At 36.0% G+C, this 20,210-nt stretch overlaps 71 non-coding genes across 71 annotated transcripts; all 71 read left to right on the forward strand.

Annotated features, from left to right (window-relative positions):
* Nucleotides 1–123: 123 nt before the first annotated feature.
* Nucleotides 124–196, forward strand: Trnav-uac (transfer RNA valine (anticodon UAC)). The gene has a single exon. It is a non-coding gene; the product is annotated as a tRNA-Val (tRNA).
* Nucleotides 197–324: 128 nt separating this feature from the next.
* Nucleotides 325–397, forward strand: Trnav-uac (transfer RNA valine (anticodon UAC)). The gene has a single exon. It is a non-coding gene; the product is annotated as a tRNA-Val (tRNA).
* Nucleotides 398–525: 128 nt separating this feature from the next.
* Trnav-uac (transfer RNA valine (anticodon UAC)) lies at nucleotides 526–598 on the forward strand. Its single transcript has one exon. It is a non-coding gene; the product is annotated as a tRNA-Val (tRNA).
* Nucleotides 599–726: 128 nt separating this feature from the next.
* Nucleotides 727–799, forward strand: Trnav-uac (transfer RNA valine (anticodon UAC)). Its single transcript has one exon. It is a non-coding gene; the product is annotated as a tRNA-Val (tRNA).
* A 129-nt stretch (nucleotides 800–928) lies between these two features.
* Trnav-uac (transfer RNA valine (anticodon UAC)) lies at nucleotides 929–1,001 on the forward strand. Its single transcript has one exon. It is a non-coding gene; the product is annotated as a tRNA-Val (tRNA).
* Nucleotides 1,002–1,129: 128 nt separating this feature from the next.
* Trnav-uac (transfer RNA valine (anticodon UAC)) lies at nucleotides 1,130–1,202 on the forward strand. The gene has a single exon. It is a non-coding gene; the product is annotated as a tRNA-Val (tRNA).
* A 129-nt stretch (nucleotides 1,203–1,331) lies between these two features.
* On the forward strand, nucleotides 1,332–1,404 carry Trnav-uac (transfer RNA valine (anticodon UAC)). The gene has a single exon. It is a non-coding gene; the product is annotated as a tRNA-Val (tRNA).
* Nucleotides 1,405–1,532: 128 nt separating this feature from the next.
* Trnav-uac (transfer RNA valine (anticodon UAC)) lies at nucleotides 1,533–1,605 on the forward strand. The gene has a single exon. It is a non-coding gene; the product is annotated as a tRNA-Val (tRNA).
* A 128-nt stretch (nucleotides 1,606–1,733) lies between these two features.
* Nucleotides 1,734–1,806, forward strand: Trnav-uac (transfer RNA valine (anticodon UAC)). The gene has a single exon. It is a non-coding gene; the product is annotated as a tRNA-Val (tRNA).
* Nucleotides 1,807–1,934: 128 nt separating this feature from the next.
* Trnav-uac (transfer RNA valine (anticodon UAC)) lies at nucleotides 1,935–2,007 on the forward strand. The gene has a single exon. It is a non-coding gene; the product is annotated as a tRNA-Val (tRNA).
* Nucleotides 2,008–2,135: 128 nt separating this feature from the next.
* Nucleotides 2,136–2,208, forward strand: Trnav-uac (transfer RNA valine (anticodon UAC)). The gene has a single exon. It is a non-coding gene; the product is annotated as a tRNA-Val (tRNA).
* A 128-nt stretch (nucleotides 2,209–2,336) lies between these two features.
* On the forward strand, nucleotides 2,337–2,409 carry Trnav-uac (transfer RNA valine (anticodon UAC)). Its single transcript has one exon. It is a non-coding gene; the product is annotated as a tRNA-Val (tRNA).
* Nucleotides 2,410–2,537: 128 nt separating this feature from the next.
* On the forward strand, nucleotides 2,538–2,610 carry Trnav-uac (transfer RNA valine (anticodon UAC)). The gene has a single exon. It is a non-coding gene; the product is annotated as a tRNA-Val (tRNA).
* Nucleotides 2,611–2,738: 128 nt separating this feature from the next.
* Trnav-uac (transfer RNA valine (anticodon UAC)) lies at nucleotides 2,739–2,811 on the forward strand. Its single transcript has one exon. It is a non-coding gene; the product is annotated as a tRNA-Val (tRNA).
* A 128-nt stretch (nucleotides 2,812–2,939) lies between these two features.
* Nucleotides 2,940–3,012, forward strand: Trnav-uac (transfer RNA valine (anticodon UAC)). Its single transcript has one exon. It is a non-coding gene; the product is annotated as a tRNA-Val (tRNA).
* A 128-nt stretch (nucleotides 3,013–3,140) lies between these two features.
* On the forward strand, nucleotides 3,141–3,213 carry Trnav-uac (transfer RNA valine (anticodon UAC)). Its single transcript has one exon. It is a non-coding gene; the product is annotated as a tRNA-Val (tRNA).
* Nucleotides 3,214–3,341: 128 nt separating this feature from the next.
* On the forward strand, nucleotides 3,342–3,414 carry Trnav-uac (transfer RNA valine (anticodon UAC)). Its single transcript has one exon. It is a non-coding gene; the product is annotated as a tRNA-Val (tRNA).
* Nucleotides 3,415–3,542: 128 nt separating this feature from the next.
* Nucleotides 3,543–3,615, forward strand: Trnav-uac (transfer RNA valine (anticodon UAC)). The gene has a single exon. It is a non-coding gene; the product is annotated as a tRNA-Val (tRNA).
* Nucleotides 3,616–3,743: 128 nt separating this feature from the next.
* Trnav-uac (transfer RNA valine (anticodon UAC)) lies at nucleotides 3,744–3,816 on the forward strand. The gene has a single exon. It is a non-coding gene; the product is annotated as a tRNA-Val (tRNA).
* Nucleotides 3,817–3,945: 129 nt separating this feature from the next.
* Nucleotides 3,946–4,018, forward strand: Trnav-uac (transfer RNA valine (anticodon UAC)). The gene has a single exon. It is a non-coding gene; the product is annotated as a tRNA-Val (tRNA).
* Nucleotides 4,019–4,146: 128 nt separating this feature from the next.
* Nucleotides 4,147–4,219, forward strand: Trnav-uac (transfer RNA valine (anticodon UAC)). The gene has a single exon. It is a non-coding gene; the product is annotated as a tRNA-Val (tRNA).
* A 129-nt stretch (nucleotides 4,220–4,348) lies between these two features.
* Trnav-uac (transfer RNA valine (anticodon UAC)) lies at nucleotides 4,349–4,421 on the forward strand. Its single transcript has one exon. It is a non-coding gene; the product is annotated as a tRNA-Val (tRNA).
* Nucleotides 4,422–4,549: 128 nt separating this feature from the next.
* On the forward strand, nucleotides 4,550–4,622 carry Trnav-uac (transfer RNA valine (anticodon UAC)). Its single transcript has one exon. It is a non-coding gene; the product is annotated as a tRNA-Val (tRNA).
* A 128-nt stretch (nucleotides 4,623–4,750) lies between these two features.
* On the forward strand, nucleotides 4,751–4,823 carry Trnav-uac (transfer RNA valine (anticodon UAC)). The gene has a single exon. It is a non-coding gene; the product is annotated as a tRNA-Val (tRNA).
* A 128-nt stretch (nucleotides 4,824–4,951) lies between these two features.
* On the forward strand, nucleotides 4,952–5,024 carry Trnav-uac (transfer RNA valine (anticodon UAC)). Its single transcript has one exon. It is a non-coding gene; the product is annotated as a tRNA-Val (tRNA).
* A 128-nt stretch (nucleotides 5,025–5,152) lies between these two features.
* Nucleotides 5,153–5,225, forward strand: Trnav-uac (transfer RNA valine (anticodon UAC)). The gene has a single exon. It is a non-coding gene; the product is annotated as a tRNA-Val (tRNA).
* Nucleotides 5,226–5,353: 128 nt separating this feature from the next.
* Trnav-uac (transfer RNA valine (anticodon UAC)) lies at nucleotides 5,354–5,426 on the forward strand. The gene has a single exon. It is a non-coding gene; the product is annotated as a tRNA-Val (tRNA).
* Nucleotides 5,427–5,554: 128 nt separating this feature from the next.
* Trnav-uac (transfer RNA valine (anticodon UAC)) lies at nucleotides 5,555–5,627 on the forward strand. Its single transcript has one exon. It is a non-coding gene; the product is annotated as a tRNA-Val (tRNA).
* Nucleotides 5,628–5,755: 128 nt separating this feature from the next.
* Nucleotides 5,756–5,828, forward strand: Trnav-uac (transfer RNA valine (anticodon UAC)). The gene has a single exon. It is a non-coding gene; the product is annotated as a tRNA-Val (tRNA).
* A 128-nt stretch (nucleotides 5,829–5,956) lies between these two features.
* Trnav-uac (transfer RNA valine (anticodon UAC)) lies at nucleotides 5,957–6,029 on the forward strand. The gene has a single exon. It is a non-coding gene; the product is annotated as a tRNA-Val (tRNA).
* A 128-nt stretch (nucleotides 6,030–6,157) lies between these two features.
* On the forward strand, nucleotides 6,158–6,230 carry Trnav-uac (transfer RNA valine (anticodon UAC)). The gene has a single exon. It is a non-coding gene; the product is annotated as a tRNA-Val (tRNA).
* Nucleotides 6,231–6,961: 731 nt separating this feature from the next.
* Nucleotides 6,962–7,034, forward strand: Trnav-uac (transfer RNA valine (anticodon UAC)). Its single transcript has one exon. It is a non-coding gene; the product is annotated as a tRNA-Val (tRNA).
* A 128-nt stretch (nucleotides 7,035–7,162) lies between these two features.
* Nucleotides 7,163–7,235, forward strand: Trnav-uac (transfer RNA valine (anticodon UAC)). The gene has a single exon. It is a non-coding gene; the product is annotated as a tRNA-Val (tRNA).
* Nucleotides 7,236–7,563: 328 nt separating this feature from the next.
* Nucleotides 7,564–7,636, forward strand: Trnav-uac (transfer RNA valine (anticodon UAC)). The gene has a single exon. It is a non-coding gene; the product is annotated as a tRNA-Val (tRNA).
* A 128-nt stretch (nucleotides 7,637–7,764) lies between these two features.
* Nucleotides 7,765–7,837, forward strand: Trnav-uac (transfer RNA valine (anticodon UAC)). The gene has a single exon. It is a non-coding gene; the product is annotated as a tRNA-Val (tRNA).
* Nucleotides 7,838–7,965: 128 nt separating this feature from the next.
* On the forward strand, nucleotides 7,966–8,038 carry Trnav-aac (transfer RNA valine (anticodon AAC)). The gene has a single exon. It is a non-coding gene; the product is annotated as a tRNA-Val (tRNA).
* A 128-nt stretch (nucleotides 8,039–8,166) lies between these two features.
* Trnav-aac (transfer RNA valine (anticodon AAC)) lies at nucleotides 8,167–8,239 on the forward strand. The gene has a single exon. It is a non-coding gene; the product is annotated as a tRNA-Val (tRNA).
* A 128-nt stretch (nucleotides 8,240–8,367) lies between these two features.
* On the forward strand, nucleotides 8,368–8,440 carry Trnav-aac (transfer RNA valine (anticodon AAC)). Its single transcript has one exon. It is a non-coding gene; the product is annotated as a tRNA-Val (tRNA).
* Nucleotides 8,441–8,568: 128 nt separating this feature from the next.
* Trnav-aac (transfer RNA valine (anticodon AAC)) lies at nucleotides 8,569–8,641 on the forward strand. Its single transcript has one exon. It is a non-coding gene; the product is annotated as a tRNA-Val (tRNA).
* A 731-nt stretch (nucleotides 8,642–9,372) lies between these two features.
* Nucleotides 9,373–9,445, forward strand: Trnav-uac (transfer RNA valine (anticodon UAC)). The gene has a single exon. It is a non-coding gene; the product is annotated as a tRNA-Val (tRNA).
* A 329-nt stretch (nucleotides 9,446–9,774) lies between these two features.
* Nucleotides 9,775–9,847, forward strand: Trnav-uac (transfer RNA valine (anticodon UAC)). The gene has a single exon. It is a non-coding gene; the product is annotated as a tRNA-Val (tRNA).
* Nucleotides 9,848–10,176: 329 nt separating this feature from the next.
* Nucleotides 10,177–10,249, forward strand: Trnav-uac (transfer RNA valine (anticodon UAC)). The gene has a single exon. It is a non-coding gene; the product is annotated as a tRNA-Val (tRNA).
* Nucleotides 10,250–10,377: 128 nt separating this feature from the next.
* Nucleotides 10,378–10,450, forward strand: Trnav-aac (transfer RNA valine (anticodon AAC)). Its single transcript has one exon. It is a non-coding gene; the product is annotated as a tRNA-Val (tRNA).
* Nucleotides 10,451–11,181: 731 nt separating this feature from the next.
* On the forward strand, nucleotides 11,182–11,254 carry Trnav-uac (transfer RNA valine (anticodon UAC)). The gene has a single exon. It is a non-coding gene; the product is annotated as a tRNA-Val (tRNA).
* A 128-nt stretch (nucleotides 11,255–11,382) lies between these two features.
* Trnav-aac (transfer RNA valine (anticodon AAC)) lies at nucleotides 11,383–11,455 on the forward strand. The gene has a single exon. It is a non-coding gene; the product is annotated as a tRNA-Val (tRNA).
* A 128-nt stretch (nucleotides 11,456–11,583) lies between these two features.
* Nucleotides 11,584–11,656, forward strand: Trnav-aac (transfer RNA valine (anticodon AAC)). The gene has a single exon. It is a non-coding gene; the product is annotated as a tRNA-Val (tRNA).
* A 128-nt stretch (nucleotides 11,657–11,784) lies between these two features.
* Trnav-aac (transfer RNA valine (anticodon AAC)) lies at nucleotides 11,785–11,857 on the forward strand. The gene has a single exon. It is a non-coding gene; the product is annotated as a tRNA-Val (tRNA).
* A 128-nt stretch (nucleotides 11,858–11,985) lies between these two features.
* Nucleotides 11,986–12,058, forward strand: Trnav-aac (transfer RNA valine (anticodon AAC)). The gene has a single exon. It is a non-coding gene; the product is annotated as a tRNA-Val (tRNA).
* A 731-nt stretch (nucleotides 12,059–12,789) lies between these two features.
* Nucleotides 12,790–12,862, forward strand: Trnav-uac (transfer RNA valine (anticodon UAC)). The gene has a single exon. It is a non-coding gene; the product is annotated as a tRNA-Val (tRNA).
* Nucleotides 12,863–12,990: 128 nt separating this feature from the next.
* Trnav-aac (transfer RNA valine (anticodon AAC)) lies at nucleotides 12,991–13,063 on the forward strand. Its single transcript has one exon. It is a non-coding gene; the product is annotated as a tRNA-Val (tRNA).
* A 128-nt stretch (nucleotides 13,064–13,191) lies between these two features.
* Trnav-uac (transfer RNA valine (anticodon UAC)) lies at nucleotides 13,192–13,264 on the forward strand. Its single transcript has one exon. It is a non-coding gene; the product is annotated as a tRNA-Val (tRNA).
* A 329-nt stretch (nucleotides 13,265–13,593) lies between these two features.
* Nucleotides 13,594–13,666, forward strand: Trnav-uac (transfer RNA valine (anticodon UAC)). Its single transcript has one exon. It is a non-coding gene; the product is annotated as a tRNA-Val (tRNA).
* A 128-nt stretch (nucleotides 13,667–13,794) lies between these two features.
* Trnav-aac (transfer RNA valine (anticodon AAC)) lies at nucleotides 13,795–13,867 on the forward strand. The gene has a single exon. It is a non-coding gene; the product is annotated as a tRNA-Val (tRNA).
* A 128-nt stretch (nucleotides 13,868–13,995) lies between these two features.
* On the forward strand, nucleotides 13,996–14,068 carry Trnav-aac (transfer RNA valine (anticodon AAC)). Its single transcript has one exon. It is a non-coding gene; the product is annotated as a tRNA-Val (tRNA).
* Nucleotides 14,069–14,598: 530 nt separating this feature from the next.
* Trnav-uac (transfer RNA valine (anticodon UAC)) lies at nucleotides 14,599–14,671 on the forward strand. The gene has a single exon. It is a non-coding gene; the product is annotated as a tRNA-Val (tRNA).
* A 128-nt stretch (nucleotides 14,672–14,799) lies between these two features.
* On the forward strand, nucleotides 14,800–14,872 carry Trnav-aac (transfer RNA valine (anticodon AAC)). The gene has a single exon. It is a non-coding gene; the product is annotated as a tRNA-Val (tRNA).
* Nucleotides 14,873–15,000: 128 nt separating this feature from the next.
* On the forward strand, nucleotides 15,001–15,073 carry Trnav-aac (transfer RNA valine (anticodon AAC)). The gene has a single exon. It is a non-coding gene; the product is annotated as a tRNA-Val (tRNA).
* A 128-nt stretch (nucleotides 15,074–15,201) lies between these two features.
* Nucleotides 15,202–15,274, forward strand: Trnav-aac (transfer RNA valine (anticodon AAC)). The gene has a single exon. It is a non-coding gene; the product is annotated as a tRNA-Val (tRNA).
* Nucleotides 15,275–15,402: 128 nt separating this feature from the next.
* On the forward strand, nucleotides 15,403–15,475 carry Trnav-aac (transfer RNA valine (anticodon AAC)). Its single transcript has one exon. It is a non-coding gene; the product is annotated as a tRNA-Val (tRNA).
* Nucleotides 15,476–16,206: 731 nt separating this feature from the next.
* Trnav-aac (transfer RNA valine (anticodon AAC)) lies at nucleotides 16,207–16,279 on the forward strand. Its single transcript has one exon. It is a non-coding gene; the product is annotated as a tRNA-Val (tRNA).
* Nucleotides 16,280–16,809: 530 nt separating this feature from the next.
* Trnav-uac (transfer RNA valine (anticodon UAC)) lies at nucleotides 16,810–16,882 on the forward strand. Its single transcript has one exon. It is a non-coding gene; the product is annotated as a tRNA-Val (tRNA).
* Nucleotides 16,883–17,010: 128 nt separating this feature from the next.
* On the forward strand, nucleotides 17,011–17,083 carry Trnav-aac (transfer RNA valine (anticodon AAC)). The gene has a single exon. It is a non-coding gene; the product is annotated as a tRNA-Val (tRNA).
* A 128-nt stretch (nucleotides 17,084–17,211) lies between these two features.
* On the forward strand, nucleotides 17,212–17,284 carry Trnav-aac (transfer RNA valine (anticodon AAC)). The gene has a single exon. It is a non-coding gene; the product is annotated as a tRNA-Val (tRNA).
* Nucleotides 17,285–17,412: 128 nt separating this feature from the next.
* Trnav-aac (transfer RNA valine (anticodon AAC)) lies at nucleotides 17,413–17,485 on the forward strand. The gene has a single exon. It is a non-coding gene; the product is annotated as a tRNA-Val (tRNA).
* A 128-nt stretch (nucleotides 17,486–17,613) lies between these two features.
* Nucleotides 17,614–17,686, forward strand: Trnav-aac (transfer RNA valine (anticodon AAC)). Its single transcript has one exon. It is a non-coding gene; the product is annotated as a tRNA-Val (tRNA).
* Nucleotides 17,687–18,417: 731 nt separating this feature from the next.
* Trnav-uac (transfer RNA valine (anticodon UAC)) lies at nucleotides 18,418–18,490 on the forward strand. The gene has a single exon. It is a non-coding gene; the product is annotated as a tRNA-Val (tRNA).
* Nucleotides 18,491–18,618: 128 nt separating this feature from the next.
* Nucleotides 18,619–18,691, forward strand: Trnav-aac (transfer RNA valine (anticodon AAC)). The gene has a single exon. It is a non-coding gene; the product is annotated as a tRNA-Val (tRNA).
* Nucleotides 18,692–18,819: 128 nt separating this feature from the next.
* Nucleotides 18,820–18,892, forward strand: Trnav-uac (transfer RNA valine (anticodon UAC)). Its single transcript has one exon. It is a non-coding gene; the product is annotated as a tRNA-Val (tRNA).
* A 329-nt stretch (nucleotides 18,893–19,221) lies between these two features.
* Nucleotides 19,222–19,294, forward strand: Trnav-uac (transfer RNA valine (anticodon UAC)). Its single transcript has one exon. It is a non-coding gene; the product is annotated as a tRNA-Val (tRNA).
* A 128-nt stretch (nucleotides 19,295–19,422) lies between these two features.
* Nucleotides 19,423–19,495, forward strand: Trnav-aac (transfer RNA valine (anticodon AAC)). The gene has a single exon. It is a non-coding gene; the product is annotated as a tRNA-Val (tRNA).
* A 128-nt stretch (nucleotides 19,496–19,623) lies between these two features.
* Trnav-aac (transfer RNA valine (anticodon AAC)) lies at nucleotides 19,624–19,696 on the forward strand. Its single transcript has one exon. It is a non-coding gene; the product is annotated as a tRNA-Val (tRNA).
* The last annotated feature ends 514 nt before the right edge of the window (nucleotides 19,697–20,210 follow it).

Consider the following 20,210-nt stretch of genomic DNA (forward strand, 5'->3'; position numbering starts at 1 on the left):
TTTATCTTTATCTAAACTGTTACATTGAAAAAATACCCAAATTTCTTTGGAAATCATTACCTTTCCATTGTTTTGGATACAAATTAATCAACTTTTAGATAAAACTCTCTATACCTTGGTAACGGTTCTGTGGTGTAGTGGTTATCACATCTGCTTTACACGCAGAAAGTCGCGAGTTCGAACCTCGCCGGAACCTATGCTTTTATCTTTATCTAAACTGTTTCATTGAAAAAATACCCAAATTTCTTTGGAAATCATTACCTTTCCATTGTTTTGGATACAAATTAATCAATTTTTAGATAAAACTCTCTATACCTTGGTAACGGTTCTGTGGTTTAGTGGTTATCACATCTGCTTTACACGCAGAAAGTCGCGAGTTCGAACCTCGCCGGAACCTATGCTTTTATCTTTATCTTAACTGTTACATTGAAAAAATACCCAAATTTCTTTGGAAATCATTACCTTTCCATTGTTTTGGATACAAATTAATCAACTTTTAGATAAAACTCTCTATACGTTGGTAACGGTTCTGTGGTGTGGTGGTTATCACATCTGCTTTACACGCGGAAAGTCGCGAGTTCGAACCTCGCCGGAACCTATGCTTTTATCTTTATCTAAACTGTTACATTGAAAAAATACCAAAATTTCTTTGGAAATCATTACCTTTCCATTGTTTTGGATACAAATTAATCAACTTTTAGATAAAACTCTCTATACCTTGGTAACGGTTCTGTGGTGTAGTGGTAATCACATCTGCTTTACACGCAGAAAGTCGCGAGTTCGAACCTCGCCGGAACCTATGCTTTTGTCTTCATCTTAACTGTTACATTGAAAAAATACCCAAATTTCTTTGGAAATCATTACCTTTCTATTGTTTTGGATACAAATTAATAAACTTTTAGATAAAACTCTCTATTCCCTGTGTAACGGTTCTGTGGTGTAGTGGTTATCACATCTGCTTTACACGCAGAAAGTCGCGAGTTCGAACCTCGCCGGAACCTATGCTTTTATCTTTATCTAAACTGTTACATTGAAAAAATACCCAAATTTCTTTGGAAATCATTACCTTTCCATTGTTTTGGATACAAATTAATCAACTTTTAGATAAAACTCTCTATACCTTGGTAACGGTTCTGTGGTGTAGTGATTATCACATTTGCTTTACACGCAGAAAGTCGCGAGTTCGAACCTCGCCGGAACCTATGCCTTTATATTTTTTCTAAACTGTTACATTGAAAAAATACCAAAATTTCTTTGGAAATCATTACCTTTCCATTGTTTTGGATACAAATTAATCAACTTTTAGATAAAACTCTCTATACCTTGGTAACGGTTCTGTGGTGTAGTGGTTATCACATCTGCTTTACACGCAGAAAGTCGCGAGTTCGAACCTCGCCGGAACCTATGCTTTTATCTTTATCTAAACTGTTACATTGAAAAAATACCCAAATTTCTTTGGAAATCATTACCTTTCCATTGTTTTGGATACAAATTAATCAACTTTTAGATAAAACTCTCTATACCTTGGTAACGGTTCTGTGGTTTAGTGGTTATCACATCTGCTTTACACGCAGAAAGTCGCGAGTTCGAACCTCGCCGGAACCTATGCTTTTATCTTTTTCTTAACTGTTACATTGAAAAAATACCCAAATTTCTTTGGAAATCATTACCTTTCCATTGTTTTGGATACAAATTAATCAAGTTTTAGATAAAACTCTCTATACCTTGGTAACGGTTCTGTGGTGTAGTGGTTATCACATCTGCTTTACACGCAGAAAGTCGCGATTTCGAACCTCGCCGGAACCTATGCTTTTATCTTTATCTAAACTGTTACATTGAAAAAATACCCAAATTTATTTGGAAATCATTACCTTTCCATTGTTTTGGATACAAATTAATCAACTTTTAGATAAAACTCTCTATACCTTGGTAACGGTTCTGTGGTGTAGTGGTAATCACATCTGCTTTACACGCAGAAAGTCGCGAGTTCGGACCTCGCCGGAACCTATGCTTTTGTCTTCATCTTAACTGTTACATTGAACAAATACCCAAATTTCTTTGGAAATCATTACCTTTCTATTGTTTTGGATACAAATTAATCAACTTTTAGATAAAACTCTCTATACCTTGGTAACGGTTCTGTGGTGTAGTGGTTATCACATCTGCTTTACACGCAGAAAGTCGCGATTTCGAACCTCGCCGGAACCTATGCTTTTATCTTTATCTAAACTGTTACATTGAAAAAATACCCAAATTTCTTTGGAAATCATTACCTTTCCATTGTTTTGGATACAAATTAATCAACTTTTAGATAAAACTCTCTATACATTTCTACCGGTTCTGTGGTGTAGTGGTTATCTCATCTGCTTTACACGCAGAAAGTCGCGAGTTCGAACCTCGCCGGAACCTATGCTTTTATCTTTATCTTAACTGTTACATTGAAAAAATACCCAAATTTCTTTGGAAATCATTACCTTTCCATTGTTTTGGATACAAATTAATCAACTTTTAGATAAAACTCTCTATACGTTGGTAACGGTTCTGTGGTGTGGTGGTTATCACATCTGCTTTACACGCGGAAAGTCGCGAGTTCGAACCTCGCCGGAACCTATGCTTTTATCTTTATCTAAACTGTTACATTGAAAAAATACCAAAATTTCTTTGGAAATCATTACCTTTCCATTGTTTTGGATACAAATTAATCAACTTTTAGATAAAACTCTCTATACCTTGGTAACGGTTCTGTGGTGTAGTGGTAATCACATCTGCTTTACACGCAGAAAGTCGCGAGTTCGAACCTCGCCGGAACCTATGCTTTTGTCTTCATCTTAACTGTTACATTGAAAAAATACCCAAATTTCTTTGGAAATCATTACCTTTCTATTGTTTTGGATACAAATTAATCAACTTTTAGATAAAACTCTCTATACCTTGGTAACGGTTCTGTGGTGTAGTGGTAATCACATCTGCTTTACACGCAGAAAGTCGCGAGTTCGGACCTCGCCGGAACCTATGCTTTTGTCTTCATCTTAACTGTTACATTGAACAAATACCCAAATTTCTTTGGAAATCATTACCTTTCTATTGTTTTGGATACAAATTAATCAACTTTTAGATAAAACTCTCTATACCTTGGTAACGGTTCTGTGGTGTAGTGGTTATCACATCTGCTTTACACGCAGAAAGTCGCGATTTCGAACCTCGCCGGAACCTATGCTTTTATCTTTATCTAAACTGTTACATTGAAAAAATACCCAAATTTCTTTGGAAATCATTACCTTTCCATTGTTTTGGATACAAATTAATCAACTTTTAGATAAAACTCTCTATACATTTCTACCGGTTCTGTGGTGTAGTGGTTATCTCATCTGCTTTACACGCAGAAAGTCGCGAGTTCGAACCTCGCCGGAACCTATGCTTTTATCTTTATCTTAACTGTTACATTGAAAAAATACCCAAATTTCTTTGGAAATCATTACCTTTCCATTGTTTTGGATACAAATTAATCAACTTTTAGATAAAACTCTCTATACGTTGGTAACGGTTCTGTGGTGTGGTGGTTATCACATCTGCTTTACACGCGGAAAGTCGCGAGTTCGAACCTCGCCGGAACCTATGCTTTTATCTTTATCTAAACTGTTACATTGAAAAAATACCAAAATTTCTTTGGAAATCATTACCTTTCCATTGTTTTGGATACAAATTAATCAACTTTTAGATAAAACTCTCTATACCTTGGTAACGGTTCTGTGGTGTAGTGGTAATCACATCTGCTTTACACGCAGAAAGTCGCGAGTTCGAACCTCGCCGGAACCTATGCTTTTGTCTTCATCTTAACTGTTACATTGAAAAAATACCCAAATTTCTTTGGAAATCATTACCTTTCTATTGTTTTGGATACAAATTAATAAACTTTTAGATAAAACTCTCTATTCCCTGTGTAACGGTTCTGTGGTGTAGTGGTTATCACATCTGCTTTACACGCAGAAAGTCGCGAGTTCGAACCTCGCCGGAACCTATGCTTTTATCTTTATCTAAACTGTTACATTGAAAAAATACCCAAATTTCTTTGGAAATCATTACCTTTCCATTGTTTTGGATACAAATTAATCAACTTTTAGATAAAACTCTCTATACCTTGGTAACGGTTCTGTGGTGTAGTGATTATCACATTTGCTTTACACGCAGAAAGTCGCGAGTTCGAACCTCGCCGGAACCTATGCCTTTATATTTTTTCTAAACTGTTACATTGAAAAAATACCAAAATTTCTTTGGAAATCATTACCTTTCCATTGTTTTGGATACAAATTAATCAACTTTTAGATAAAACTCTCTATACCTTGGTAACGGTTCTGTGGTGTAGTGGTTATCACATCTGCTTTACACGCAGAAAGTCGCGAGTTCGAACCTCGCCGGAACCTATGCTTTTATCTTTATCTAAACTGTTACATTGAAAAAATACCCAAATTTCTTTGGAAATCATTACCTTTCCATTGTTTTGGATACAAATTAATCAACTTTTAGATAAAACTCTCTATACCTTGGTAACGGTTCTGTGGTTTAGTGGTTATCACATCTGCTTTACACGCAGAAAGTCGCGAGTTCGAACCTCGCCGGAACCTATGCTTTTATCTTTTTCTTAACTGTTACATTGAAAAAATACCCAAATTTCTTTGGAAATCATTACCTTTCCATTGTTTTGGATACAAATTAATCAAGTTTTAGATAAAACTCTCTATACCTTGGTAACGGTTCTGTGGTGTAGTGGTTATCACATCTGCTTTACACGCAGAAAGTCGCGATTTCGAACCTCGCCGGAACCTATGCTTTTATCTTTATCTAAACTGTTACATTGAAAAAATACCCAAATTTATTTGGAAATCATTACCTTTCCATTGTTTTGGATACAAATTAATCAACTTTTAGATAAAACTCTCTATACCTTGGTAACGGTTCTGTGGTGTAGTGGTAATCACATCTGCTTTACACGCAGAAAGTCGCGAGTTCGGACCTCGCCGGAACCTATGCTTTTGTCTTCATCTTAACTGTTACATTGAAAAAATACCCAAATTTCTTTGGAAATCATTACCTTTCTATTGTTTTGGATACAAATTAATCAACTTTTAGATAAAACTCTCTATACCTTGGTAACGGTTCTGTGGTGTAGTGGTTATCACATCTGCTTTACACGCAGAAAGTCGCGATTTCGAACCTCGCCGGAACCTATGCTTTTATCTTTATCTAAACTGTTACATTGAAAAAATACCCAAATTTCTTTGGAAATCATTACCTTTCCATTGTTTTGGATACAAATTAATCAACTTTTAGATAAAACTCTCTATACATTTCTACCGGTTCTGTGGTGTAGTGGTTATCTCATCTGCTTTACACGCAGAAAGTCGCGAGTTCGAACCTCGCCGGAACCTATGCTTTTATATTTATCTAAACTGTTACATTGAAAAAATACCCAAATTTCTTTGGAAATCATTACCTTTCCATTGTTTTGGATACAAATTAATCAACTTTTAGATAAAACTCTCTATACCTTGGTTACGGTTCTGTGGTGTAGTGGTTATCACATCTGCTTTACACGCAGAAAGTCGCGATTTCGAACCTCGCCGGAACCTATGCTTTTATCTTTATCTTAACTGTTACATTGAAAAAATACCCAAATTTCTTTGGAAATCATTACCTTTCCATTGTTTTGGATACAAATTAATCAACTTTTAGATAAAACTCTCTATACCTTGGTAACGGTTCTGTGGTGTAGTGGTTATCACATCTGCTTTACACGCAGAAAGTCGCGAGTTCGAACCTTGCCGGAACCTATGCTTTTATCTTTATCTTAACTGATACATTGAAAAAATACCCAAATTTCTTTGGAAATCATTACCTTTCCATTGTTTTGGATACAAATTAATCAACTTTTAGATAAAACTCTCTACACCTTGGTAACGGTTCTGTGGTGTAGTGGTTATCACATCTGCTTTACACGCAGAAATTCGCGAGTTCGAACCTCGCCGGAACCTATGCTTTTATCTTTATCTAAACTGTTACATTGAAAAAATACCCAAATTTCTTTGGAAATCATTACCTTTCCATTGTTTTGGATACAAATTAATCAACTTTTAGATAAAACTCTCTACACCTTGGTAACGGTTCTGTGGTGTAGTGGTTATCACATCTGCTTTACACGCAGAAAGACGCGATTTCGAACCTCGCCGGAACCTATGCTTTTATCTTTATCTAAACTGTTACATTGAAAAAATACCCAAATTTCTTTGGAAATCATTACCTTTCCATTGTTTTGGATACAAATTAATCAACTTTTAGATAAAACTCTCTATACCTTGGTAACGGTTCTGTGGTTTAGTGGTTATCACATCTGCTTTACACGCAGAAAGTCGCGAGTTCGAACCTCGCCGTAACCTATGCTTTTATCTTTATCTAAACTGTTACATTGAAAAAATACCCAAATTTCTTTGGAAATCATTACCTTTCCATTGTTTTGGATACAAATGAATCAACTTTTAGATAAAACTCCCTATACCTTGGTAACGGTTCTGTGGTTTAGTGGTTATCACATCTGCTTACCACGCAGAAAGTCGCGAGGTCGAACCTCGCCGAAAGCTATGCTTTTATCTTTATCTTAACTGTTACATTGAAAAAATACCCAAATTTCTTTGGAAATCATTACCTTTCCATTGTTTTGGATACAAATTAATCAACTTTTAGATAAAACTCTCTACACCTTGGTAACGGTTCTGTGGTGTAGTAGTAATCAAATCTGCTTTACACGCAGAAAGTCGCGAGTGCGCACCTCGCCGGAACCTATGCTTTTATCTTTATCTAAACTGTTACATTGAAAAAATACCAAAATTTCTTTGGAAATCATTACCTTTTCATTGTTTTGGATACAAATTCATCAACTTTTAGATAAAACTCTCTATACCTTGGTAACGGTTCTGTGGTTTAGTGGTTATCACATCTGCTTTACACGCAGAAAGTCGCGAGTTCGAACCTCGCCGGAACCTATGCTTTTATCTTTATCTAAACTGTTACATTGAAAAAATACCCAAATGTCTTTGGAAATCATTACCTTTCCATTGTTTTGGATACAAATTAATCAACTTTTAGATAAAACTCTCTATTCCTTGGTAACGGTTCTGTGGTTTAGTGGTTATCACATCTGCTTTACACGCAGAAACTCGCGAGTTCGAACCTCGCCGGAACCTATGCTTTTGCATTCATCTTTACTGTTACATTGAAAAAATACCCAAATTTCTTTGAAGTCATTACCTTTTCATTGTTTTGGATACAAATTAATCAACTTTTAGATAAAACACTCTATAGATCGGCAACGGTTCTGTGGTGTAGTGGTTATCACATCTGCTCTACACGCAGAAAGTCGTGAGTGCGAACCTCGCCGGAACCTATGCTTTTGTCTTCATCTTAACTGTTACATTGAAAAAATACCAAAATTTCTTTGGAAATCATTACCTTTTAATTGTTTTGGATAGAAATTGATCAACTTTTAGATAAAACTCTCTATAGATCGGCAACGGTTCTGTGGTGTAGTGGTTATCACATCTGCTTTACACGAAGAAAGTCGCGAGTTCGAACCTCGCCGGAACCTATGCTTTTGTCTTCATCTTAACTGTTACATTGAAAAAATACCAAAATTTCTTTGGAAATCATTACCTTTTCATTGTTTTGGATAGAAATTCATCAACTTTTAGATAAAACTCTCTATAGATCGGCAACGGTTCTGTGGTGTAGTGGTTATCACATCTGCTTTACACGCAGAAAGTCGCGAGTTCGAACTTCGCCGGAACCTATGCTCTTGTCTTCATCTTAACTGTTACATTGAAAAAATACCAAAATTTCTTTGGAAATCATTACCTTTTCATTGTTTTGGATAGAAATTCATCAACTTTTAGATAAAACTCTCTATAGATCGGCAACGGTTCTGTGGTGTAGTGGTTATCACATCTGCTTAACACGCAGAAAGTCGCGAGTTCGAACCTCGCCGGAACCTATGCTTTTGTCTTCACTTTAACTGGTACATTGAAAAAATACCAAAATTTCTTTGGAAATCATTACCTTTTCATTGTTTTGGATACAAATTGATCAACTTTTAGATATAACTCTCTATAGATCGGCAACGGTTCTGTGGTGTAGTGGTTATCACATCTGCTTAACACGCAGAAAGTCGCGAGTTCGAACTTCGCCGGAACCTATGCTTTTGTCTTCATCTTGACTGTTACATTGAAAAAATACCAAAATTTCTTTGGAAATCATTACCTTTTCATTGTTTTGGATACAAATTGATCAACTTTTAGATAAAACTCTCTATAGATCGGCAACGGTTCTGTGGTGTAGTGGTTATCACATCTGCTTAACACGCAGAAAGTCGCGAGTTCGAACTTCGCCGGAACCTATGCTTTTGTCTTCATCTTGACTGTTACATTGAAAAAATACCAAAATTTCTTTGGAAATCATTACCTTTTCATTGTTTTGGATACAAATTAATCAACTTTTAGATAAAACTCTCAATACATTGGCAACGGTTCTGTGGTGTAGTGGTTATCACATCTGCTTAACACGCAGAAAGTCGCGAGTTCGAACCTCGCCGGAACCTATGCTTTTGTCTTCATCTTAAATGTTACATTGAAAAAATACCAAAATTTCTTTGGAAATCATTACCTTTTCATTGTTTTGGATACAAATTCATCAACTTTTAGATAAAACTCTCTATAGATCGGCAACGGTTCTGTGGTGTAGTGGTTATCACATCTGCTTAACACGCAGAAAGTCGCGAGTTCGAACCTTTTCGGAACCTATGCTTGTGTCTTCATCTTAACTGTTACATTGAAAAAATACCAAAATTTCTTTGGAAATCATTACCTTTTCATTGTTTTGGATACAAATTCATCAAGTTTTAGATAAAACTCTCTATAGATCGGCAACGGTTCTGTGGTGTAGTTGTTATCACATCTGCTTAAGACGCAGAAAGTCGCGAGTTCGAACCTTTCCTGAACCTATGCTTGTGTCTTCATCTTAACTGTTACATTGAAAAAATACCCAAATTTCTTTGGAAATCATTACCTTTTCATTGTTTTGGATACAAATTGATCAACTTTTAGATAAAACTCTCTATAGATCGGCAACGGTTCTGTGGTGTAGTGGTAATCACATCTGCTTAACACCTAGAAAGTCGCGAGTTCGAACTTCGCCGGAACCTATGCTTTTGTCTTCATCTTAACTGTTACATTGAAAAAATACCAAAATTTCTTTGGAAATCATTACCTTTTCATTGTTTTGGATACAAATTCATCAACTTTTAGATAAAACTCTCTATAGATACGCATCGGTTCTGTGGTGTAGTGGTTATCACATCTGCTCTACACGCAGAAAGTCGTGAGTTCGAACCTCGCCGGAACCTATGCTTTTGCCTTCATCTTAACTGTTACATTGAAAAAATACCAAAATTTCTTTGGAAATCATTACCTTTTCATTGTTTTGGATACAAATTCATCAACTTTTAGATAAAACTCTTTATAGATCGGAAACGGATCTGTGGTGTAGTGGTAATCACATCTGCTTAACACGCAGAAAGTCGCGAGTTCGAACTTCGCCGGAACCTATGCTTTTGTCTTCATCTTAACTGTTACATTGAAAAAATACCAAAATTTCTTTGGAAATCATTACCTTTTCATTGTTTTGGATACAAATTCATCAACTTTTAGATAAAACTCTCTATAGATACGCAACGGTTCTGTGGTGTAGTGGTTATCACATCTGCTCTACACGCAGAAAGTCGTGAGTTCGAACCTCGCCGGAACCTATGCTTTTGCCTTCATCTTAACTGTTACATTGAAAAAATACCAAAATTTCTTTGGAAATCATTACCTTTTCATTGTTTTGGATACAAATTCATCAACTTTTAGATAAAACTCTCTATAGATCGGCAACGGTTCTGTGGTGTAGTGGTTATCACATCTGCTTAACACGCAGAAAGTCGCGAGTTAAAACGTCGCCGGAACCTATGCTTTTGTCTTCATCTTAACTGTTACATTGAAAAAATACCAAAATTTCTTTGGAAATCATTACCTTTTCATTGTTTTGGATACAAATTAATCCACTTTTAGATAAAACTTTCTATAGATCGGCAATGGTTCTGTGGTGTAGTGGTTATCACATCTGCTTTACACGCAGAAAGTCGTGAGTTCGAACCTCGCCGGAACCTATGCTTTTGCCTTCATCTTTACTGTTACATTGAAAAAATACCAAAATTTCTTTGGAAATCATTACCTTTTCATTGTTTTGGATACACATTGATCAACTTTTAGATAAAACTCTCTATAGATCGGCAACGGTTCTGTGGTGTAGTGGTTATCACATCTGCTTAACACGCAGAAAGTCGTGAGTTCGAACTTCGCCGGAACCTATGCTTTTGTCTTCATCTTAACTGTTACATTGAAAAAATACCAAAATTTCTTTGGAAATCATTACCTTTTCATTGTTTTGGATACAAATTGATCAACTTTTAGATAAAACTCTCTATAAATTGGCAACGGTTCTGTGGTGTAGTGGTTATCACATCTGCTTAACACGCAGAAAGTCGTTAGATCGAACCTCGCCGGAACCTATGCTTTTGTCTTCATCTTAAATGTTCCATTGACAAAATACCAAAATTTCTTTGGAAATCATTACCTTTTCATTGTTTTGGATACAAATTGATCAGCTTTTAGATAAAACTCTCTATAGATCGGCAACGGTTCTGTGGAGTAGTAGTTATCACATCTGCTTTATACGCAGAAAGTCGCGAGTTCGAACTTCGCCGGAACCTATGCTTTTGTCTTCATCTTAACTGTTACATTGAAAAAATACCAAAATTTCTTTGGAAATCATTACCTTTTCATTGTTTTGGATACAAATTCATCAAGTTTTAGATAAAACTCTCTATAGATCGGCAACGGTTCTGTGGTGTAGTGGTTATCACATCTGCTTAAGACACAGAAAGTCGCGAGTTCGAACCTCGCCGGAACCTATGCTTGTGTCTTCATCTTAACTGTTACATTGAAAAAATACCAAAATTTCTTTGGAAATCATTACCTTTTCATTGTTTTGGATACAAATTAATCCACTTTTAGATAAAACTCTCTATACCTTGGTAACGGTTCTGTGGTGTAGTGGTTATCACATCTGCATTACACGCAGAAAGTCGTGAGTTCGAACCTCGCCGGGACCTAAGCTTTTGCCTTCATCTTAACTGTTACATTGAAAAAATACCAAAATTTCTTTGGAAATCATTACCTTTTCATTGTTTTGGATACAAATTAATCAACTTTTAGATAAAACTCTCTATAGATCGGCAACGGTTCTGTGGTGTAGTGGTTATCACATCTGCTTAACACGCAGAAAGTCGCGAGTTCGAACCTCGCCGGAACCTATGCTTTTGTCTTCACTTTAACTGGTACATTGAAAAAATACCAAAATTTCTTTGGAAATCATTACCTTTTCATTGTTTTGGATACAAATTGATCAACTTTTAGATATAACTCTCTATAGATCGGCAACGGTTCTGTGGTGTAGTGGTTATCACATCTGCTTAACACGCAGAAAGTCGCGAGTTCGAACTTCGCCGGAACCTATGCTTTTGTCTTCATCTTGACTGTTACATTGAAAAAATACCAAAATTTCTTTGGAAATCATTACCTTTTCATTGTTTTGGATACAAATTAATCAACTTTTAGATAAAACTCTCAATACATTGGCAACGGTTCTGTGGTGTAGTGGTTATCACATCTGCTTAACACGCAGAAAGTCGCGAGTTCGAACCTCGCCAGAACCTATGCTTTTGTCTTCATCTTAAATGTTACATTGAAAAAATACCAAAATTTCTTTGGAAATCATTACCTTTTCATTGTTTTGGATACAAATTCATCAACTTTTAGATAAAACTCTCTATAGATCGGCAACGGTTCTGTGGTGTAGTGGTTATCACATCTGCTTAACACGCAGAAAGTCGCGAGTTCGAACCTCGCCGGAACCTATGCTTTTGTCTTCATCTTAAATGTTACATTGAAAAAATACCAAAATTTCTTTGGAAATCATTACCTTTTCATTGTTTTGGATACAAATTAATCAACTTTTAGATAAAACTCTCTATAGATCGGCAACGGTTCTGTGGTGTAGTGGTTATCACATCTGCTTAACACGCAGAAAGTCGCGAGTTCGAACCTTTTCGGAACCTATGCTTGTGTCTTCATCTTAACTGTTACATTGAAAAAATACCAAAATTTCTTTGGAAATCATTACCTTTTCATTGTTTTGGATACAAATTCATCAAGTTTTAGATAAAACTCTCTATAGATCGGCAACGGTTCTGTGGTGTAGTTGTTATCACATCTGCTTAAGACGCAGAAAGTCGCGAGTTCGAACCTTTCCTGAACCTATGCTTGTGTCTTCATCTTAACTGTTACATTGAAAAAATACCCAAATTTCTTTGGAAATCATTACCTTTTCATTGTTTTGGATACAAATTGATCAACTTTTAGATAAAACTCTCTATAGATCGGCAACGGTTCTGTGGTGTAGTGGTAATCACATCTGCTTAACACCTAGAAAGTCGCGAGTTCGAACTTCGCCGGAACCTATGCTTTTGTCTTCATCTTAACTGTTACATTGAAAAAATACCAAAATTTCTTTGGAAATCATTACCTTTTCATTGTTTTGGATACAAATTCATCAACTTTTAGATAAAACTCTCTATAGATACGCAACGGTTCTGTGGTGTAGTGGTTATCACATCTGCTCTACACGCAGAAAGTCGTGAGTTCGAACCTCGCCGGAACCTATGCTTTTGCCTTCATCTTAACTGTTACATTGAAAAAATACCAAAATTTCTTTGGAAATCATTACCTTTTCATTGTTTTGGATACAAATTCATCAACTTTTAGATAAAACTCTTTATAGATCGGAAACGGTTCTGTGGTGTAGTGGTAATCACATCTGCTTAACACGCAGAAAGTCGCGAGTTCGAACTTCGCCGGAACCTATGCTTTTGTCTTCATCTTAACTGTTACATTGAAAAAATACCAAAATTTCTTAGGAAATCATTACCTTTTCATTGTTTTGGATACAAATTCATCAACTTTTAGATAAAACTCTCTACAGATACGCAACGGTTCTGTGGTGTAGTGGTTATCACATCTGCTCTACACGCAGAAAGTCGTGAGTTCGAACCTCGCCGGAACCTATGCTTTTGCCTTCATCTTAACTGTTACATTGAAAAAATACCAAAATTTCTTTGGAAATCATTACCTTTTCATTGTTTTGGATACAAATTCATCAACTTTTAGATAAAACTCTCTATAGATCGGCAACGGTTCTGTGGTGTAGTGGTTATCACATCTGCTTAACACGCAGAAAGTCGCGAGTTAAAACGTCGCCGGAACCTATGCTTTTGTCTTCATCTTAACTGATACATTGAAAAAATACCAAAATTTCTTTGGAAATCATTACCTTTTCATTGTTTTTGATACAAATTAATCCACTTTTAGATAAAACTTTCTATAGATCGGCAACGGTTCTGTGGTGTAGTGGTTATCACATCTGCTTTACACGCAGAAAGTCGTGAGTTCGAACCTCGCCGGAACCTATGCTTTTGCCTTCATCTTTACTGTTACATTGAAAAAATACCAAAATTTCTTTGGAAATCATTACCTTTTCATTGTTTTGGATACACATTGATCAACTTTTAGATAAAACTCTCTATAGATCGGCAACGGTTCTGTGGTGTAGTGGTTATCACATCTGCTTAACACGCAGAAAGTCGTGAGTTCGAACTTCGCCGGAGCCTATGCTTTTGTCTTCATCTTAACTGTTACATTGAAAAAATACCAAAATTTCTTTGGAAATCATTACCTTTTTATTGTTTTGGATACAAATTGATCAACTTTTAGATAAAACTCTCTATAAATTGGCAACGGTTCTGTGGTGTAGTGGTTATCACATCTGCTTAACGCGCAGAAAGTCGCGAGATCGAACCTCGCCGGAACCTATGCTTTTGTCTAAATCTTAAATGTTCCATTGACAAAATACCAAAATTTCTTTGGAAATCATTACCTTTTCATTGTTTTGGATACAAATTGATCAGCTTTTAGATAAAACTCTCTATAGATCGGCAACGGTTCTGTGGAGTAGTAGTTATCACATCTGCTTTATACGCAGAAAGTCGCGAGTTCGAACTTCGCCGGAACCTATGCTTTTGTCTTCATCTTAACTGTTACATTGAAAAAATACCAAAATTTCTTTGGAAATCATTACCTTTTCATTGTTTTGGATACAAATTCATCAACTTTTAGATAAAACTCTCTATAGATCGGCAACGGTTCTGTGGTGTAGTGGTTATCACATCTGCTTAAGACACAGAAAGTCGCGAGTTCGAACCTCGCCGGAACCTATGCTTGTGTCTTCATCTTAACTGTTACATTGAAAAAATACCAAAATTTCTTTGGAAATCATTACCTTTTCATTGTTTTGGATACAAATTAATCCACTTTTAGATAAAACTCTCTATACCTTGGTAACGGTTCTGTGGTGTAGTGGTTATCACATCTGCATTACACGCAGAAAGTCGTGAGTTCGAACCTCGCCGGGACCTAAGCTTTTGCCTTCATCTTAACTGTTACATTGAAAAAATACCAAAATTTCTTTGGAAATCATTACCTTTTCATTGTTTTGGATACAAATTAATCAACTTTTAGATAAAACTCTCTATAGATCGGCAACGGTTCTGTGGTGTAGTGGTTATCACATCTGCTTAACACGCAGAAAGTCGCGAGTTCGAACCTCGCCGGAACCTATGCTTTTGTCTTCATCTTAACTGTTACATTGAAAAAATACCAAAATTTCTTTGGAAATCATAACCTTTTCATTGTTTTGGATACAAATTAATCAACTTTTAGATAAAACTCTCTATAGATCGGCAACGGTTCTGTGGTGTAGTAGTAATCACATCTGCTTAACACGCAGAAAGTCGCGAGTTCGAACTTCGCCGGAACCTATGCTTTTGTCTTCATCTTAACTGTTACATTGAAAAAATACCAAAATTTCTTTGGAAATCTTTACCTTTTCATTGTTTTGGATACAAATTCATCAACTTTTAGATAAAACTCTCTATAGATCGGCAACGGTTCTGTGGTGTAGTGGTTATCACATCTGCTTAACACGCAGAAAGTCGAAAGTTCGAACCTCGCCGGAACCTATGCTTGTGTCTTCATCTAAACTGTTACATTGAAAAAATACCCAAATTTCTTTGGAAATCATTACCTTTTCATTGTTTTGGATACAAATTGATCAACTTTTAGATAAAACTCTCTATACATTGGCAACGGTTCTGTGGTGTAGTGGTTATCACATCTGCTTAACACGCAGAAAGTCGCGAGTTCGAACCTCGCCGGAACCTATTCTTTTGTTTTCATCTTTAATGTTACATTGACAAAATACCAAAATTTCTTTGGAAATCATTACCTTTTCATTGTTTTGGATACAAATTGATCAGCTTTTAGATAAAACTCTCTATAGATCGGCAACGGTTCTGTGGAGTAGTAGTTATCACATCTGCTTTACACGCAGAAAGTCGTGACTTCGAACTTCGCCGGACCCTATGCTTTTGTCTTCATCTTAACTGTTACATTGAAAAAATACCAAAATTTCTTTGGAAATCATTACCTTTTCATTGTTTTGGATACAAATTCATCAACTTTTAGATAAAACTCTCTATAGATCGGCAACGGTTCTGTGGTGTAGTGGTTATCACATCTGCTAAACACGCAGAAAGTCGCGAGTTCGAACCTTTCCGGAACCTATGCTTGTGTCTTCATCTTAACTGTTACATTGAAAAAATACCAAAATTTCTTTGGAAATCATTACCTTTTCATTGTTTTGGATACAAATTAATCCACTTTTAGATAAAACTCTCTATAGATCGGCAACGGTTCTGTGGTCTAGTGGTTATCACATCTGCATTACACGCAGAAAGTCGTGAGTTCGAACCTCGCCGGGACCTATGCTTTTGCCTTCATCTTAACTGTTACATTGAAAAAATACCAAAATTTCTTTGGAAATCATTACCTTTTAATTGTTTTGGATACAAATTAATCAACTTTTAGATAAAACTCTCTATAGATCGGCAACGGTTCTGTGGTGTAGTGGTTATCACATCTGCTTAACACGCAGAAAGTCGCGAGATCGAACCTCGCCGGAACCTATGCTTTTGTCTTCATCTTAAATGTTCCATTGACAAAATACCAAAATTTCTTTGGAAATCATTACCTTTTCATTGTTTTGGATACAAATTGATCAGCTTTTAGATAAAACTCTCTATAGATCGGCAACGGTTCTGTGGAGTAGTAGTTATCACATCTGCTTTATACGCAGAAAGTCGCGAGTTCGAACTTCGCCGGAACCTATGCTTTTGTCTTCATCTTAACTGTTACATTGAAAAAATACCAAAATTTCTTTGGAAATCATTACCTTTTCATTGTTTTGGATACAAATTCATCAAGTTTTAGATAAAACTCTCTATAGATCGGCAACGGTTCTGTGGTGTAGTGGTTATCACATCTGCTTAAGACACAGAAAGTCGCGAGTTCGAACCTCGCCGGAACCTATGCTTGTGTCTTCATCTTAACTGTTACATTGAAAAAATACCAAAATTTCTTTGGAAATCATTACCTTTTCATTGTTTTGGATACAAATTAATCCACTTTTAGATAAAACTCTCTATACCTTGGTAACGGTTCTGTGGTGTAGTGGTTATCACATCTGCATTACACGCAGAAAGTCGTGAGTTCGAACCTCGCCGGGACCTAAGCTTTTGCCTTCATCTTAACTGTTACATTGAAAAAATACCAAAATTTCTTTGGAAATCATTACCTTTTCATTGTTTTGGATACAAATTAATCAACTTTTAGATAAAACTCTCTATAGATCGGCAACGGTTCTGTGGTGTAGTGGTTATCACATCTGCTTAACACGCAGAAAGTCGCGAGTTCGAACCTCGCCGGAACCTATGCTTTTGTCTTCACTTTAACTGGTACATTGAAAAAATACCAAAATTTCTTTGGAAATCATTACCTTTTCATTGTTTTGGATACAAATTGATCAACTTTTAGATATAACTCTCTATAGATCGGCAACGGTTCTGTGGTGTAGTGGTTATCACATCTGCTTAACACGCAGAAAGTCGCGAGTTCGAACTTCGCCGGAACCTATGCTTTTGTCTTCATCTTGACTGTTACATTGAAAAAATACCAAAATTTCTTTGGAAATCATCACCTTTTCATTGTTTTGGATACAAATTGATCAACTTTTAGATAAAACTCTCTATAGATACGCAACGGTTCTGTGGTGTAGTGGTTATCACATCTGCTTAACACGCAGAAAGTCGCGAGTTCGAACTTCGCCGGAACCTATGCTTTTGTCTTCATCTTGACTGTTACATTGAAAAAATACCAAAATTTCTTTGGAAATCATTACCTTTTCATTGTTTTGGATACAAATTAATCAACTTTTAGATAAAACTCTCAATACATTGGCAACGGTTCTGTGGTGTAGTGGTTATCACATCTGCTTAACACGCAGAAAGTCGCGAGTTCGAACCTCGCCGGAACCTATGCTTTTGTCTTCATCTTAAATGTTACATTGAAAAAATACCAAAATTTCTTTGGAAATCATTACCTTTTCATTGTTTTGGATACAAATTCATCAACTTTTAGATAAAACTCTCTATAGATCGGCAACGGTTCTGTGGTGTAGTGGTTATCACATCTGCTTAACACGCAGAAAGTCGCGAGTTCGAACCTTTTCGGAACCTATGCTTGTGTCTTCATCTCAACTGTTACATTGAAAAAATACCAAAATTTCTTTGGAAATCATTACCTTTTCATTGTTTTGGATACAAATTCATCAAGTTTTAGATAAAACTCTCTATAGATCGGCAACGGTTCTGTGGTGTAGTTGTTATCACATCTGCTTAAGACGCAGAAAGTCGCGAGTTCGAACCTTTCCTGAACCTATGCTTGTGTCTTCATCTTAACTGTTACATTGAAAAAATACCCAAATTTCTTTGGAAATCATTACCTTTTCATTGTTTTGGATACAAATTGATCAACTTTTAGATAAAACTCTCTATAGATCGGCAACGGTTCTGTGGTGTAGTGGTAATCACATCTGCTTAACACCTAGAAAGTCGCGAGTTCGAACTTCGCCGGAACCTATGCTTTTGTCTTCATCTTAACTGTTACATTGAAAAAATACCAAAATTTCTTTGGAAATCATTACCTTTTCATTGTTTTGTATACAAATTCATCAACTTTTAGATAAAACTCTCTATAGATACGCAACGGTTCTGTGGTGTAGTGGTTATCACATCTGCTCTACACGCAGAAAGTCGTGAGTTCGAACCTCGCCGGAACCTATGCTTTTGCCTTCATCTTAACTGTTACATTGAAAAAATACCAAAATTTCTTTGGAAATCATTACCTTTTCATTGTTTTGGATACAAATTCATCAACTTTTAGATAAAACTCTTTATAGATCGGAAACGGTTCTGTGGTGTAGTGGTAATCACATCTGCTTAACACGCAGAAAGTCGCGAGTTCGAACTTCGCCGGAACCTATGCTTTTGTCTTCATCTTAACTGTTACATTGAAAAAATACCAAAATTTCTTTGGAAATCATTACCTTTTCATTGTTTTGGATACAAATTCATCAACTTTTAGATAAAACTCTCTACAGATACGCAACGGTTCTGTGGTGTAGTGGTTATCACATCTGCTCTACACGCAGAAAGTCGTGAGTTCGAACCTCGCCGGAACCTATGCTTTTGCCTTCATCTTAACTGTTACATTGAAAAAATACCAAAATTTCTTTGGAAATCATTACCTTTTCATTGTTTTGGATACAAATTCATCAACTTTTAGATAAAACTCTCTATAGATCGGCAACGGTTCTGTGGTGTAGTGGTTATCACATCTGCTTAACACGCAGAAAGTCGCGAGTTAAAACGTCGCCGGAACCTATGCTTTTGTCTTCATCTTAACTGTTACATTGAAAAAATACCAAAATTTCTTTGGAAATCATTACCTTTTCATTGTTTTGGATACAAATTAATCCACTTTTAGATAAAACTTTCTATAGATCGGCAACGGTTCTGTGGTGTAGTGGTTATCACATCTGCTTTACACGCAGAAAGTCGTGAGTTCGAACCTCGCCGGAACCTATGCTTTTGCCTTCATCTTTACTGTTACATTGAAAAAATACCAAAATTTCTTTGGAAATCATTACCTTTTCATTGTTTTGGATACACATTGATCAACTTTTAGATAAAACTCTCTATAGATCGGCAACGGTTCTGTGGTGTAGTGGTTATCACATCTGCTTAACACGCAGAAAGTCGTGAGTTCGAACTTCGCCGGAACCTATGCTTTTGTCTTCATCTTAACTGTTACATTGAAAAAATACCAAAATTTCTTTGGAAATCATTACCTTTTCATTGTTTTGGATACAAATTGATCAACTTTTAGATAAAACTCTCTATAAATTGGCAACGGTTCTGTGGTGTAGTGGTTATCACATCTGCTTAACGCGCAGAAAGTCGCGAGATCGAACCTCGCCGGAACCTATGCTTTTGTCTAAATCTTAAATGTTCCATTGACAAAATACCAAAATTTCTTTGGAAATCATTACCTTTTCATTGTTTTGGATACAAATTGATCAGCTTTTAGATAAAACTCTCTATAGATCGGCAACGGTTCTGTGGAGTAGTAGTTATCACATCTGCTTTATACGCAGAAAGTCGCGAGTTCGAACTTCGCCGGAACCTATGCTTTTGTCTTCATCTTAACTGTTACATTGAAAAAATACCAAAATTTCTTTGGAAATCATTACCTTTTCATTGTTTTGGATACAAATTCATCAAGTTTTAGATAAAACTCTCTATAGATCGGCAACGGTTCTGTGGTGTAGTTGTTATCACATCTGCTTAAGACACAGAAAGTCGCGAGTTCGAACCTCGTCGGAACCTATGCTTGTGTCTTCATCTTAACTGTTACATTGAAAAAATACCAAAATTTCTTTGGAAATCATTACCTTTTCATTGTTTTGGATACAAATTAATCCACTTTTAGATAAAACTC

Source organism: Euprymna scolopes, chromosome 46 (assembly GCF_053919585.1).
Source record: "Euprymna scolopes isolate OS-2025 chromosome 46, ASM5391958v1, whole genome shotgun sequence".
Taxonomy (NCBI): Eukaryota; Metazoa; Mollusca; class Cephalopoda; order Sepiida; family Sepiolidae; genus Euprymna; species Euprymna scolopes.